General features: G+C 37.2%; 1 long non-coding RNA gene across 1 annotated transcript; it reads left to right on the forward strand.

The window, feature by feature from the left end:
- The first annotated feature begins 7,402 nt into the window (after nt 1–7,402).
- Nucleotides 7,403–10,927, forward strand: LOC116273320. Its single transcript, XR_004181700.1, has 3 exons — nt 7,403–8,116; nt 8,492–8,588; nt 10,334–10,927. It is a non-coding gene; the product is annotated as an uncharacterized LOC116273320 (long non-coding RNA).
- The last annotated feature ends 821 nt before the right edge of the window (nt 10,928–11,748 follow it).

The following is an 11,748-nucleotide window of genomic DNA, read 5'->3' on the forward strand; positions in this document are numbered from 1 at the left end:
TCCTTCCTTCCTTCCTTCCTTCCTTCCTTCCTTCCTTCCTTCCTTCCTTCCTTCTACAGGGTCTTACTCTGTCACCCAGGCTGGAGTGCAGTGGTGTGATCTTGGCTCACTGCAACTTCTGCCTCTTGGGTTCGAGTGATTCTCCCAGCTTAGCCTCCCAAGTAGCTGGAATTACAGGCATGAGCCACCATGCCTGGCTAATGTTTTAGTATTTTTAGTAGAGATGGGGTTTTGCCATGTTGGCCAGGCTGGTCTTGAACTTCCAGCCTCAAGTGATCTGCCTGTCTTGGCCTCCCAATCAACTGATTTTAAATTAAAGCTGCAAGAACATACAACAGGGAAAGGACTCCTTCTTCAATAAATGATGCTGGGGAAATTGGATATCCATATGCAGAAAAATGAAACTGGACTCCAATCTTCTGTTGTCTACAAAAATAAACTCAAGATAGATGAAAGACTGAAACATAAGACCTGAAGCTACAAAACTACTAGAAGAAAACATAGCATACTCACTTCAGGACATTAGCATAGGCAAAGATCTCATGGCTAAAACATCAAAAGCACAGATGAAACAAACAAACAAACAAAACCCAAAACAAGAAAAACTGATAGAACTGTATTAAGATATTAAACTAAAAATCTTCTGCACAGCAAAGACAATAAACAGAGTAAAGGGATAACCTGTTGAATGGGAGAAAATATTTTTAAACCATTCATTTGACAATGAAATTATATCCGAATACACAAGAAACTCAAAACAACAATTAAAAAAATGAATTCAATTAAAAAGTGGGAAAAGGATGCAAATAGACATTTCCCAAAAGAAGATATACAAATGGCCAACAGTTGTATGTGGAAATTTTTACCATCACTAAAATGGTAAAAATTTTTTGCATTAGGGAAATGCAAATCAAAACCACAATAAGATAGCATGTTATTCTAGTTATAGAATGGCTACTATTAAAAAGATAAAACATCCAGTTTCAGCTTTCTACTTATGGCTAATAATTTCCCAGCACCATTTATTGAGCAGGAATCCTTTCCCATTTCTTTTCTAGGTTTTGTAGTTGGATGACATTGAATTGTTGACCCATTTCAAGGGACTCTGTTCTGTTCCATTGGTCTATATCTCTGTTTTGGTACCAGTACCAGGCTGTTTTGGTTACTACAGCCTTGTAGTATAGTTTGAAGTCAGGCCAGTGTGATGCCTCGGCTTTGTTCTTTTTTGACTTGATTTTCCTTTGAGATATTGGGCTCTTTTGGTTCCATGTGAACTTTAAAGCAGTTTTCAATTCTGTGAGAAGAAACTCATTGGTGGCTTGATGGGGATGGCATTGAATCTATAAATAACCATGGGCAGTATGGCCATTTCACAATATTGATTCTTCCCTATCCATGAGCATGGAATGTTCTTCCATTTGTTTGTGTCCTCTTTTATTTCACTGAGCAGTGGTTGTAGTTCTCCTTGAAGGAGTCCTTTACATCCCTTGTAAGTTGGATTCTAGGTATTTTGAAATTCTCTTTGAAACAATTGTGAATGGAAGTTCATTCATGATTTGGCTCTCTGTTTGTCTGTTAGAACATAGTGTTTGTGATTTTTTACACATCGATTTTGTATCCTGAGACTTTGCTGAAGTTGCTTATCAGCTTAAGGAGATTTTGGGCTGAGACAATGGGATTTTCTAAATATACAATCATGTCATCTGCAAGCAAGGGACAATTTGACTTCTTCTTTTCCTAACTGAATACCCTTGATTTCTTTCTCTTGCCTGATTGCCCTAGACAGACTTCCAACACTATGTTGAATATAGAATTGGTGAGAGGGCATCCTGATATTGTGCCAGTTTTCAAAGGAATTTTTCCAGTTTTACGCCCATTCAGTATGGTATTGGCTGTGGGTTGACATAAATAGCTCTTATTAGGGGTGCGTTCCGTCAATGCCGAATTTATTGGGCGTTTTTGGCATGAAGGGCTGTTGGTTTGTCAAAGCCTTTTCTGCATCTGTGGAGATAATCATGTGGTTCTTGTCTTTGGTTCATTTATATGCTGGATTATGTTTATTGATTTGTGAATGTTGAACCAACCTTGATTCAGGAGGAGACCATGATCTGGTGGATAAGCTTTTGATGTGTTGCTAGATCCGGTTTGCCAGTATTTTGTGGATTTTGCATCGATGTTCATCAGGGATATTGGTCACAAAATTCTCTTTTGTTGTGTCTCTGCCAGGCTTTGGTAATCAGGATGATGGCCTCCTAAAATGAGTTAAGGGAGGATTCCCTCTTTTTCTAATGATTGAATAGTTCAGAAGGAATGGTGCAAGCTCACTTGGCCACCTCCTGGTAGAATTCGGCTGTGAATCCATCTGGTCCTGGACTTTCAGTCCATTCCATTCCATTCCAGTCCATTCCATTCCATTCCATTATGAGAGGTGTTTATAGTATTCTCTGATGGTAGTTTGTATTTCTGTGGGGTGGGTGATGATATCCTTTATCATTTTTTTATTGCATCTGTTGATTCTTCTCTCTTTTCTTCTTTATTAGTCTTGCTAACAGTCTGTCAATTTTGTTGATCTTTTCAAAAACCAACTCCTGGATTCATTGATTTTTTTGGGTTTTTGTGTTGTATTTCCTTCGGAGTTCTGCTCTGATCTTAGTTATTTCTTGCCTTTCTCACTGCAGCTTTTCGAGATGTGTTTTGCTCTTGCTTCTCTAGTTCTTTTTAGTGTGATGTTAGAGTGTCAATTTTAGATCTTTCCTGCTTTCTCTTGTGAATGGCATTTAGTGCTATAAATTTCCCTCTACACTAACTAAATGTGTCCCAAGAGATTCTAGTATGTTATTATCTTTGTTCTCATTGGCTTCAAAAGAACATCTTTATTTCTGCCTTTAATTTCGTTGTGTACTTGGTAGTCATTCAGGAGGAGTTGTTCAGTTTCCATGGTTGGGCAGTTTTGATTGAGTTTCTTATTCTGAGTTCTAGTTTGATTGCACTTTGCTTGATGCAGGGCAGTTGTTATAATTTCTGTTCTTGTACATTTGCTGAGGGTGCTTTACTTCCAGTTATGTGGTCAGTCTTTGGAGTAAGTGCGATGTGGTGCTGAAAGAATGTATATTCTGTTGATTTGGGGTGGAGAGTTCTATAGATGTCTATTAGGTCTGCTTGCTGCAGAGATGAGTTCAATTCCTGGATATCCTTGTTCACTTTCTGTCTCGTTGATCTGTCTAGTATTGACAGTGGAGTGTTGAGAAGTCTCCCATTATTATTGTAAGGAGTCTAGAGTCTCTTTAGTCTCTAAGGACTTTGCTGTAGTCTAGGTGCTCCTGTATTGGGTGCATATATAATATTTAGGATAGTTAGCTCTTCCTGTTGAATTGATCCCTTTACCATTATGTAATGGCCTTCTTTGTCTCTTTGATCTTTGATGGTTTTAAAGTCCTGTTTTATCAGAGACTAGTATTACAACCTAACTTTTTGTTCTCCATTTGCTTGGTAAATCTTCCTCCATCTCTTTATTTTGAGCCTATGTATGTCTGCGTGTAAGATGGAGTCTCCCTGAATACAACAGACTGATGGAGTCTTAACTCTTTATCAGTTTGCCAGTCTGTGTCTTTTAATTGGAGCATTTGGTCCATTTTGCATTTAAGGTTAATATTGTTATGTGTGAACTTGATCCTGCCATTATGATGTGTACTGGTTATTTGCTCGTTAGTTGATGCAGTTTCTTCCCACTTGGTGGTCTTTTGTTTGTATTTTTTGCAATGGCTGGTACCGTTGTTCCTTTCCATGTTGGTGCTTTCCTTCAGGGTCTCTTGTAAAGGCAGACCCCTGGTGAACAAATCTACAAAACAGCACAGCAGCTCTGCAAGAATTTTATTTCTCCTTCACTTATGAAACTTAGTTTAGTGGTCCCAGCTACTCCAAGGAGGCTGAGGCCAGAGAATGAAAGTGAAGACAGGAAGCGGAGCTTGCAGTGAGAGCTGAGATCCGACCACTGCACTCCTAGCCACAGGCAGACAGAGGCGGAGACTCCGTCTCAAAAAAAAAAGCGGATTTGGCTGGATATGAAATTCTGGGTTTAAAATTCTTTTTCTTTAAAGATGTTGAATATTATTTACTCTCTTCTGGCTTGTGGGAGTTTCTGCTGAGAGATCTTCTGTTAGTCTGATGGAAAGCTTCCCTTTGTGGGTAACCGACCTTTCTCTCATTGCCATAGATTTTTTTCCTTCATTTTAACTTTGGTGAATCTGGCAATTATATATGCTGAGTTGCTTCCTCAGGAGTATCTTTGGCATTCTCTGTGTTCCTGGGTTTGAGACATGGTGGCTGCACTACTGGGTTGGGAAGCCTCTGGATGACCTTCCCTGAGGCAACTTGGTTCCATTCCCCCCTCACTTTCAGGCACCCCAATCGAGACGTAGATTTGGTCTTTTTACACTTAACCCATACTTCTTGCAGGCATTGTTCATTTCTTTTTTCTTCTGCTTTGTTCTTTTGGTTTCTCTTCTAGCCATAAGTAGAAAGCTGAAACTGGATCCTTTCTTTACTCCTTATCTGAAAATTAATTAAAGATGGATTAGAGACTTAAATGGTAGACCTAATACCATAAAAATCCTAGAGGAAAACTAGGTAGTACCATTCAGGACATAGGCATGAGCAAAGACTTCATGTCTAAAACACCAAAAGCAATGGCAGCAAAATAAAATTGACAAATGGGATCTAATTAAACTAAAGAGCTTCTGCACAGCAAAGAGAACTACCATCAGAGTGAACCGGCAACCTACAGAATGGGAGAAAATTTTTGCAATCTACTCATCTGACAAGGGCTAATATCCAGAACCTACAAAGAACTCAAACAAATTTACAAAGAAAAACAAACAACCTCATCAAAAATGGGCAAAGAATATGAACAGACATTTCTCAAAGAAGACATTCATACAGCCAACAGACACATGAAAAAATGCTCATCATCACTGGCCATCAGAGAAATGCAAAATCAAAACCACAATGAGATACAGCAGTTAGAATGATCATTGAAGTCAGGAAACAACAGGTGCTGGAGGGATGTGGAGAAATAGGAACACTTTTTTACACTGTTGGTGGGATTGTAAACTAGTTCAACCAATATGGAAAACAGTATGGCGATTCCTCAAGGATCTAGAACTAGATGTACCATATGACCCAACCATCCCATTACTGGGTATATGCAAAAAGGATTATAGCTCATTACTGCTATAAAGACACATGCACACATATGTTTATTGCTGACACTATTCCTGTACTTCCAAGACTTGGAATCAGCAGATGTCCATCAGTGACAGACTGGATTAGAAAATGTGGCACATATACACCATGGAATACTATGTATAAGGATGAGTTTTGTCGCTGTAGGGACATGGATGCAGCTGGAAACCATCATTCTTAGCAAACTATCACAGAACAGAAAACCAAACACCGCGTGTTCTCACTCATGGGTGGGAACTGAACAATGAATCCCGCTTGGACTCGGGAAGGGGAACATCACACACTGGGGCCTATCATGGGGAGGGAGGAGGGGGGAGGGGGGAGGGATTGCATTGGGAGTTATACCTGATTTAAATGATGAGTTGATGGGTGCTGACGAGTTGATGGGTGCAGCACAGCAACATGGCACAAGTATACATATGTAACAAACCTGCACGTTATGCACATGTACCATAGAACTTAAAGTATTATAATAATAATAATAATAATAATAAAAGAAAAAAAAGATAAAACATAGCAGATACTGGCAAAGATGGAGAGAAAAGGGAACTCTCACATACTGTTGGTGGTATGTAAATTGGTACAGCCACTATGAAAAACATTATGGAAATTTTTTTTTAAAGTCTAAAAATAAAACCCCTATGGATCAGAAATCCCACTATTGGATATTTATCCAAAGGAAAAGAAATCAGTATGTCAAAGTAATACCTGTACTCCCATGTTTATTGCAGCACTATTCATAATAGGAAAGATTTAATCAGACTAAGTGTCCATCAAAGGATGAATGGTTAAAGAAAATGTGGTATATATACATACTTGAATACTATTTGACCATAAAAAATAATGAAATTATATCATTTGCAGCAATTTATATGGAACTCAAGGTCATTAGGTCAAGTGAAATTAGCCAGGCACTAAAAGACAAATATCATATGTTATCAATCATATATAGAAGCTAAAAAAGTTCATCTTATAGAGGCAGAGTATAGAATGATAGATACCAAAGGTGGGAAGGGTGTAGGGGTGGAGTGGAGAGGAGACAAAGAGAGGTTCAGTCAGTACAAACACAGTTAATAGAAGATATAAATTCTAATGTTCAATTGCAGAGTAGGGTGACTATAGTTAGCAACAATGTATCAACAGTTAGAAAAGAGGATTTGAAATGTTCTCAGCACATAGACATGATAAATACTCAAGGTGATGGATACCCCAAATACATTTACTTGATCATTTCACATTCCATGCATGTAACAGATATTCACATGTACCCCATATATATGTAAAATTTTATGTATCAGTTTAAGAAATCTTTTGAAAAAGAAATAAAGACCCAAAGGAACAAGAAAATCTGTATTTTTATGGGCAGTAATGTAGAAGTATGACTGAAGCACAAAAAGTTATGTTATAATGGTGATAAATTAGGAGGAACTTGGCAAGGCTGTTTGTTCAGATTCTTCTTGGTGTCCCTGTGACATTCCTTCCCTCTGGGTATAGGACGAGACACTGATCACATAATGATATTCATGGGAGAAGGGAAGGAGAAGGCCAGAGAGTGACCCTCCCAGCTTTCATGGCCTGTTTCAGGGAAGAATGGAATGGGAAAGGTGAGAGTAGTCTTCCTGCTTCTGCTGTTTTCTCAAATGCCTAAGTGCTATATTTTGAGAACACTATCAGTGCTAGAAAAATTTATGGTAAAAAGGTATTAGTGGCCTAACCAGTAATAGTGGATCTTTAACTTCAACCCAATATATGTTTTTCTTAATATAAAAAGTAAAATAGAGGTTCCTCTTCAAAGACTTTCCTCCCCAGTTAATTAGGAATAAATAGTAACTTCTCTTAGAAGCAAAGTTTATTCAAAGACTTGTGCTAACATTCTTAAATATCTGCTAGCCATGATAAAGAAATCGATGTACTTTATGTTCTTAGCTCCCACAATTTAGCCTAAATATTTGCCCTGGCATGCTTTTTATGGTCCAAGCAAACATTAGGTCAGAGCCTGTTCTTCTTTCTTATTTGAAGGTGTTTTTACCTTTTTCAGCATTCCACAAGTTACTTCCTCCTTCCTTTGTTCTCCTCTACCTTTGCCTCTTTTAAAAAGTTCTAAGTTGCTAGCCAATTGGGACAAATACAGAATGTGAGGTCCTGTTCCAGCCAATGGAAACTGGACACAGCAGTAGATTGGACACATCAGGTTGTAAGTGACCCTGTCTCCTTTGTTCGATGTACTCTCTTGGCAAAACTGCTGGGGAGTATACCCTTTCTGCAGGAAATGAAAATGGCCTTGCTGAGTAAATTAAGTTTATGTTCAAGTGCTATTTCTTTATGGCACCAGGGAACAAGCATTTAAAACACTTAATCTCCTCAAATTCCTTTTACCAGAGAACTCCTTCTTTTAAAACTTTTTTTATGAGATGGCCTTACTTGTTTTTACAGTTTTATACTTCTAGACTTTAAAAAACTGTTTTCTTGTCCTCATCAGATAATCATTAACTACAAATTTTCATTGTTGCCAACTAAAACAATTACTGAATTGTCTCTACATTTTTATCACATCAATTCAATATACATTGATATTATATCAAATTATATCACTTATTAGGTAGCTTTATACGTTTTTTATTTTTCAGAGAAAAGTTGGTGTTATATAAGGGTAAAATTAGTAGGCTGTTATGTATCCATGAGCCATTATTCTCAATGTTAAATAATACTCAAATTACTTTCTTTTAGATGAAAAGAGATGACTTCAGTGACTTTTCTTTTATAATTCAGTGTGAAGCTAGCTTGAAGCTATCTTTAAATGCAACTCAATGTGATGTGCCTGCCTGAGGCAACTGACATTTCAGATTGTGATTCTCTTCACCCCAAAAGCAAGAAGGTCTGTTCTTTTCTGTAGTTAGAGCTATTTTAATGAAGTTAATTTAAGAGGTCAGAATCCAACTTGTGACTTCTCAGATTCTTTCATTTGCATTACAAATCATTTAAGGGAAAAAGGAGCAACTGACTAAAAGATATTGGTGAAGGACTAGAGTAAAACATTATTAATGTGAACTGTTATTTTGGAAAATCTGATCATCTAGAGAGAGGTAATGAAAGCCATCGGACAAAATGCTTTGCAATGGAAATCAGTAAGAGTTCATTGGGGAGATTAAACTATTCACTGGAACAGAATTTTTAATCACTCTCAGTATCTGAGAATACCAGTTACATGATGCCCAAATCACATTATGAATAACCCCTTCCTGTTTTTCAGGCCATGAGGAAAAAGAAGTGATTCTTGATCATTTGGTCTTGTGCATCACTCTGTTGGCTAGCATAACTATGTGAATAGATGCTGGAAACCAAATACAGTAAGTCTTCATTTCATGTCCTTGATAAGCCTCTTGGAAACCTATGCAACTTTAGAAGAAACTACTTATAACAAAACTAATTTTACCATAGACATATAGATAGATAGATAGATAGATAGATAGATAGATAGATAGATAGATAGATGATAGATAGATATAGATAAAGAGTTAAGTTTCTAAGACATATTTCTGATCACAAAAACATCACTAAACTTTAATTTTTTTAATTTTTAATTTTTATTTTTGAGACAGGGGCTTCCTCAGTTGTCAGGGCCGGAGTGCAGTGGTGTGATTAGAGCTCACTGTCACTTTGATCTCCCGACCTCAAGTGATCCTCCCAACTCAGCCTCCTAAGTAACTAAGATTACAGTTGTGCACCACCACACTCAGCTAACTTTTTTTTTTTTTTTTTTTTGTAGATATGGGGTCTCTCTATGTTTTCCAGGCTAATCTCAAACTCCTGGCCTCCCAAAGTCCTGGGATTACAGGCATGAACCAGCATATTGAGCCACTAAACTTTTAAATAAAGACATAAAACGCTTTTAATATTAAGCATTGAAATACATGTGAACTATTCATACATTTAGGATTAATAAATATAAGCACGCTAATTATTTGCCCAGTTTTTGGTGAATCAGTAAGTGATGGCAGTCATGGCTGTTAAATCAAGGAACATCTCCTATTATCATGCAGTTCAAAAACTGACAAACAGGGTGGGTGCTCTGTGCACTTTTGTAGCTCATCATTTATTGTCATGTGTCTGTATGATTACCACTTACTTTATGAATTTTTATTTGACAATAATTTGTATTCATTCATTCATTTTTCAACTTGCTTATTAGAGTTCAGGGTCTTGGGTGGCCAGAGCCTATCCTGGCAGCTCAGGGCACAAGGTGGGAGCTAATCCTGACAGGATGTCTCTCCATCACAGGGTGCACTTACCCCCACGCTCATTCAGACTGACACCATTTAAATGCACCAATTCCACACACATGCACAGCTTTGGGATGTGGGAGGAAACTAGACAGCCCAAAGAAAACCTATGCAAACATGGGGAGAATGTGCAAACTTCACACAGACAGTGGCCCCAGCTTGGAACTGATTTTTTTTCTCATCAATGTTATAACAAAATGATGTTGAATGAACCATTATTGAAAGGTTTGCCATACCAATATTTATTGACTATCTAGGCAGTGTCTTGCAGAAGACATAAAGTAAAATCAATGTGTGGTATACTTTCTTAAAGCTAATTTTAGTTTAAAAATAAAGTATTTTGTCAAATGAAAAGATTATTTTGTTGTGGGATATCACTGAATTTTGTCAGTTGTCATTTCTGTGCTTAAATGGGTATTGATCATGTATGTGAATTTCTAACAATTTTCTTGTAAACAAATGGAGGAACAAAAGCTTACTCTCTCGCAAAACAGCGAGTAAGCAAACAAAACCGCAAGCCAATAACTAACAGACATGCATATCCGCAACTCCCATCAGCTTCCTGATAAGATGAAAAGGAGTGAGAGATTTGTTTATGTTTGTTTTGTTTTGTTTTGTCTACTTATGTTTGGGTAAGACATACTATGGGTATGTAATCATACTATGGGTATGTATTCATGGACAAATGATCATTCTCTTGATAATCAAAAGGACTGAATATCAGCTGTGGAGGGAGATAGAAAGACAAAAATGGACCCAAGTCATGAAAGTTTTAAGTTTGTAAATACTGTACATCTTTTTTCTTGTTCCAGAATTTCATTACATTTGTATTTCTCTGGGAAGTGGCATACAATTTTATAATCAAGAGGAACAAGATAGAATCTTTTGTGCCTTCTGCTGTGGTTGCTCAGTTGTGGTTTTAATTGTTGCACCAGCAAGGAAATAGATGGCTTTAATTCTAAAGGATTAAGAAGACTTGAGCAATATATGTTTGCAGAAGGTAGAGGCTGGAGCTCTTAGGAAAACTAGTCAGCCTTCACACACCCAGTAAGCAAGTTAATGAACTCCATTGGTAAAAGATAAATGAAAAGTGACATTTCTTTCCTTCTTTACTATATGGTTAGTTATTTTTATTTTCTTATGTAATAGGCATGATTTATGTAAATAGCACTTGTCTCTAATAGTGAAATGAGCATTGCATAGAGAATGAGAAGAACTGGATTTAAACATGACACTACGGTTAATTAAATGTATAATTGTATCCAAAATTCCACATTTAAACTCTGTGGGTCTTCAGTTTTCTCTTTTGCAAAGTGAATCTATTTTAGCACATAATTTCTAAATTCTCCAGCTCTTCACTAAATTATCTAATATCTAGTCCAGATTCAACTTTCCCCAAATGTCCTAAGATGTGTTTTTAGAGTTTTTGTAAAAATATAAAACCAATAGAAATTCACAAATTGCATTCAATTTTTTGTCTTTTTGGAGTTTGAAACTGTTTTCAAACTCCTCTCATAATATTGACTCCATGATGATTATGGACTATCCTACATTCTGAATTTGTCTGATTATTTCCTCATACTGAGATTTAACTTCTACCTTTATCTGCTATACTTTCTTTCTTTTTTCTTTTTTTACTTTGTTTTTTTGAGACGGATTCTCACTCTGTCGCCCAGGCTGCTGTCACCCAGGCTGGAGTGCAGTGGCAGCAATTATGGCTCACTACAACCTCTGCCTCTCAGGTTCAAGTGATCCTCCTGTTCACAGACCAAACTGAGGGTTGGGCTGCTATTTCTTATGGCCCAGAAACAAGATGCAGATGAACTGGGGAGGAAGAAAGTTTTTATTTCTGTAACCGGCTACAGGGAGAAGGCCTGGAAATTATCACCAGACCAACTCAAAATTACAAAATTTTCCAGAACTTATATACCTTATAAGCTATATGTCTACATGTAAGTGTGCATTAAATCTAAAGACATAAGTGGTTAACTTCTTTTAACCTATAACTAAGGTCTGAGTCCTGAAGACCTTCTTCTGGAGCCTCAATAAGTTTACTTAATCTAAATGGGTCTAGGTGCTGGGGTGATTACCTTTATCTTGTCGCCTGCTAAATCATAAAGGTTTGGGACATTCCTTTAGACCCTGTGGAGGCCTGGGGAGTTTCTTCAGACTCCCAATAAAACTTGTTTAATCCTAAAAGGGTTCTGTTAAGAATTCTTCTGTTATC

The sequence above is a fragment of the Papio anubis genome, unplaced genomic scaffold, assembly GCF_008728515.1.
Source record: "Papio anubis isolate 15944 unplaced genomic scaffold, Panubis1.0 scaffold547, whole genome shotgun sequence".
NCBI lineage: Eukaryota > Metazoa > Chordata > Mammalia > Primates > Cercopithecidae > Papio > Papio anubis.